Below are 5,988 nucleotides of genomic sequence, written 5' to 3'. Positions count from 1 at the left end.
GTAAATGCAAGGTAATGCACATAGGTAAAAATAACAGCAAGTACGATTACAAGTTATTTGGAAATTCGTTAACAAAAGTGGATAGTGAAAAAGATCTCGGCGTAATTATCAGTAACGACCTCAAATCATCCAAGCAGTGTATTTCAGCCTCTGAGAAAGCAAATAAGATTCTGGGATTGATTGCGCGATCTTTTGATTTCAAAAGTCCATCACTCATTAACAAGCTATATAAATCGTTAGTTCGTCCACATTTGGAATATGCTGTTTCCGTATGGTCACCGAATCTCATTAAAGACATTGACAGACTGGAAAAAGTACAACGGCGAGCCACAAAACTGATTCCAAATATCAAAAATAAATCATACGAAAATCGACTTAAGCACATGAATCTGTTTTCCCTAAAAAAGCGTAGACTCAGAGGTGACTTGATACAGGTCTTTAAGATTTTAAAGGGAATTGACAACATCAAAAGTGACCAAATTTTCACATTGAATGAAAATCAGACAAGAAACAATGGTCTCAAACTGTCCGGAAATAGATTCAATTTGGAAGTAGGTAGAAACAACTTTGCCAACCGTGTAGTTAATGAATGGAATAAACTTCCTGCACAGGTAGTGCAATGTAGTTCAGTTCGAAGCTTTAAGAATCATTTAGATAAATACCTAAGTAAGATGCTGTAATTATTATAATTTATGTTATATTATTTGTTTTTGTTTTGTTATAATTTGTCTGTCTGATTTTCATTTATTATTAGTTATATGTCAATTTATTATCAATTACTATTTACCTGTTTGTTTGTTATTCAACTATACCAATGCATTTATTTATGTATTTTAATTGTTATTTACATTGTTATAGTTTTAATTTATTATTAATATGATTTTTTTTTTTTTTTTTTTTTTTTTTGCATCCGACCTAGATATGGATCAAAAGGTCTCCTGTCGGCATGCTTTGCCTTTGTAATCCTTTGTAAAACCACCAAGGAAAAAGAAAAACTGATGACCAAGCGCTTTCGTCTATTCAGACATCCTCAGGGTACATAGAAAAGAAAAAGTACACAAGAATATATACAAACAGTATGAGGTCAAGGTAGGGAACCAGGAAAGGTTGTGAGGCTCTAATGTCAACCTGACCCGTTCGCGGCAGCGGACGTTTGGGCTACTACTTTTTTCACAATAAGATTGTCTAATTTATACATACCATGACTTAAATTTAAGTTATTGACAAATGTATCTTTGATCAAACAGGATTCTATTATATTTCTCGTCAAATATGACATATCTTTAACAATTTCTTTAGCACCCTCCCAATTTATACAATGATTAAAATCCTTTAGGTGAATAAATAAAGCATTAGAAATTTGCCCACTCTTGACGCTATACTGATGTTGTTTTAACCTTACTTTTAATTCTTTTCCAGTCTGACCAATATAGCATTTGTCGCAATTTTTACATGGAATTGAATATATACATCCTTCTTCCTTATATGGAGAGTTTTTAATTAAAAGACTCCTAACTAAATTATTACCTAAGATTCTCCCCCATTTTGTCACATGGTACAGATACATTGATGATATCTTATGTATTTGGCCTGCAAATGATGATCCTACTTTGTTCTTAACTAAACTCAATGCCTTGGTCCCTTCCATTAAATTTACCATGGAAATAGAAGAAAATAATCATTTACCTTTCCTTGATGTAATGATTTACAGAAAGGAAAGGTCCTTCAAATTTGATGTCTATAGAAAACCCACCAATGTCCTTTCATACGTACATTTTTATTCGTCTCATCATTGCAGGACAAAGATGTCAGTGTTGTCATCAATGTTTCTGAGAGCCCATAGAATTTGCAGTCCGGAGTTTTTGGATGATGAACTCTTAAGAATATCTAACATAGCTTCAAAATTAAAATATCCTAAGCACCTCGTGGAGATTTCTTATAAATCGGCAAAGAAATCTTTCTACGAGGAAAAAGCTAGTAAAACTTTTAATGTAAAGAACCTACTTGTACTGCCTTTCAACGAGAATTTCGTCAAACTACCTCATATTCTTAAGACTTTCAACATTCAAGTGGCATTTAAGAACTCCAATACAGTTAGAAGTCTTTTAATTAAAAACTCTCCATATAAGGAAGAAGGATGTATATATTCAATTCCATGTAAAAATTGCGACAAATGCTATATTGGTCAGACTGGAAAAGAATTAAAAGTAAGGTTAAAACAACATCAGTATAGCGTCAAGAGTGGGCAAATTTCTAATGCTTTATTTATTCACCTAAGGGATTTTAATCATTGTATAAATTGGGAGGGTGCTAAAGAAATTATTAAAGATAAGTCATATTTGACGAGAAATATAATAGAATACAGTTTGATCAAAGATACATTTGTCAATAACTTAAATTTAAGTCATGGTATGTATAAATTAGACAATTTTATTGTGAAAAAAGTAGTAGCCCAAACGTCCGCTGCCGCGAACGGGTCAGGTTGACATTAGAGCCTCACAACCTTTCCTGGTTCCCTACCTTGACCTCATACTCTTTGTATATATTCTTGTGTACTTTTTCTTTTCTATGTACCCTGAGGATGTCTGAATAGACAAAAGCGCTTGGTCATCAGTTTTTCTTTTTCCTCGGTGGTTTTTCCGCATATTTAGAATCACGAGTTTATGTGATTTCTCATGCATATATATATATATATATATATATATATATATATATATATATATATATATATTTATATATATGATGAAGATGGAAAAAAAAGTTACGGGTCTAGTTCCGAGTTTTTGAGTTTAATTCGTGACCGGTTCTGCTCTATGCTTTTTCTGAAGAAGCATGGAGCGAAACCGGTCAGGAATAAACAAAAAAATTCAGAACTAGACCCATCACTTCTTTTTCCTCCTTCATCAAATTGTCACAATGTCCCAGCATACATATATATATATACATATATATATATATATATATATATATGTATACATATATACATATATATTATATATATATTTAATGTATGTCTATATATATATATATGTATATATATGTGTATATATACATGCATTTATATATATGTATATATATGTAAATACATACATATATATGTAAATACATACATATATATATGTATATATATATGTACATATATATATGTATGTATATATATATATATATATATATATATATATATATATGTATGTATGTATATGGAAATTCTTTAACAAAAGTGGTTAGTGAAAAATATCTCGGCGTAATTATCAATAACGATCTCAAATCATCTAAGTAGTGTATTTCAGCCTCTGAGAAAGCAAATAAGATTTTACGACTGATTGCACGATCTATTGACTTCAAAATTCCATCTCTCATTAATAAGCTATATAAATCGTTAGTTCGTCCACATTTGGAATGTGCTCTTTCAGTATGGTCACCGAATTTCATTAAAGACGTTGACAGATTGGAAAAGTACAACGGCGAGCCACAAAACTGATTCCAAATATAAAAAATAAATCGCATGAAAACTGATTAAAACATATAAATCTGTTTTCCCTAAAAAAGCGTGAACTCAGAGGTGACTTGATACAGATTTTTAAGATTCTAAAGGGAATTGACAACATCAAAAGTGACAAAATTTTCACACTACATTATAATCCGACTAGAAATAATGGTCTCAAACTGACAGAAAATAGATTTACTTTGGAAGTGGGTAGGAACAACTTCTCCAACCATGTAGTTAATGAATGGAATAAACTTCCTACTGAGGCAGCGCAATGGAGTTCAGTTCGAAGCTTTAAGATTCATTTAGATAAACACCTAAGCAAGATGCTGTAATGACTGCCATTTATTTCATATTGTTTATTTGTTTATTATTATTTGTCTGTTTATTACTATTTGCTTTGATTTTCATTTATGATTAGTTATATGTCAATTCATTATTATTCACTATTTACCTGTTTGTTGATTAAGTATATCTATGTATTTATTCATTTATGTTATTTATTATTTATATTATTATAATTTTCATTTATTCATTCATTCATTTATTCATCATTATTATATATATACTTTTTTCGTATCCAACCTAGTTATAGACCAAAAGGTCTCCTATCGGCATGCTCCGTCTTTGTAATATTTTGTAATCTTTGTAATATAGATATGTATGTATGTATATATGTATGCATATGTATATACATACATACATACATATATATATATATATATATATATATATATATGTATATATAATATACATATATATATATATATGTATATATATATACATATATATATATATATATATTATCATATTTTGACAGTAAATTTTATTGTAAACCTGTGTTGTTAAAGACCAGGGCTAAATCAGTTTCAACTATCTTCTCAGTCGGTTATTTCATTCGTCTTCCATGGCTAGGTTTAGCACAAGTCTACCGAGACCCAAGGTATAATAACACTAGTTATATAAACACAAAGGCTTTCTGTTGTTACATACAACCACCTTCAGGCAAATAAATTGACAGGAAAAGGTTTATGCCCAATATGCTAAGGGTTTTTGAGTTCATAGGGCTTTTAGGGTTCGAACTGAGGTGGAATAGGAGAGGTTAGAGTCAGATCCAAGGACTGGGATGGAGGGTGGGTTACAGGGAACTAGGATAAACCACCATCAGTTGTTGTTATGTGCCACATTGCCCCTGGGAGTTTTGCCCAGGTGCGATGGAATCTTCGTTATGTGCCATATTGTCCAGAGGTTTTTGTCCAGGTACGATGGATTGTTTGTTTAGGAGTAGGGTTTCTAATGTGTTTGTTTGTATGTTAATGATTGGTGTGTGTTGTGAGATGTAAACTTTCTCGAGGATGTGCAATTTTTTGTGATTGTTACAGCGTTTAAGTATTTTTGTATTGTTAACTAAGTCTTGTCTTGTGGGATTTCTGTTGTGGGATTGAGTCATGTGTTTTCGTACGTTACCCTCATGGCATGCATTGTAAGTAGTGGTAACACCAATGTAAGGCATGTTGGAGAGAAGTTTACAACCTTCTTCAGGACAGGAGTATTGGTATACCATGTTTGCTTGCTTGAGGGCGTTATGATCATTTGTGAGGTTATTCCTTATAAAGAGGCTATCGGATTTTCGTAGTATACAATGATGCTAATTTTTTTTTTGTGGATTAATGCATGTAACATTCCTTATGATAATGTCTTTTAAGACCCCTTCGTCAGTTTTAGAAGCTGGTGTCATTTGATTCTCAAAGAAAATTTTATATAAAGTCTGTGTAAGTTTTGTCCATATTGTGCTTGGGTATGTGTCAGAAAGAAGCTAATTTCTTTGTCAATGGTAATGTTAGAATTAATTGCTACTGATGAGTATTTGTTTCAGTCTCAAAAGCTCTATATGAAATAACATCAAAGAGGAGTAGTTACGAAAGACACGTCTTAAATATACTCGAATGATGCTCAGCTTATACCGTTGGGGCATTCACTGGTAGCATTCATGCATCGTCCCGTTTCAGTGTCCTTCCTATATACGATAGTTTCGTGTCGGTCATTTTAAGAAGTTATATATACATATGCATATATATATATTATATATATACATATATATATATGTATGTATATATATATATGTATATATATATATATATCACAGGTGAGAAATGTAGTAACACATTTGTAAATCACAAGTAACACCACAGTCGGACGAAAGAAAAAGTTGCTTAAGCGGAACTATATAATTCGATTGCTACCTGCAATCCTCTTCAGTAGTACTACTAAAGAGGATTGCAGGTAGCAATCGAAATAGAGAGTTCCGCTTACGCAACTTTTTCTTTCGTCCGACTGTGGTGTTAGTTGTGATATATATATATATATATATATATATATATATATACATATATGTTTACATATATATATATATATATATATATATATATGTATGTATGTATATGTATATATTTGTGTATACATATATATATACATATATATATATATATATAAATATATAT

Source organism: Oratosquilla oratoria, chromosome 14 (assembly GCF_046742065.1).
Source record: "Oratosquilla oratoria isolate Oo_2021 chromosome 14, ASM4674206v1, whole genome shotgun sequence".
Taxonomy (NCBI): domain Eukaryota; kingdom Metazoa; phylum Arthropoda; class Malacostraca; order Stomatopoda; family Squillidae; genus Oratosquilla; species Oratosquilla oratoria.
The sequence above is the reverse complement of the archived record's forward strand: the minus strand, read 5'-3'. Positions refer to the sequence as shown.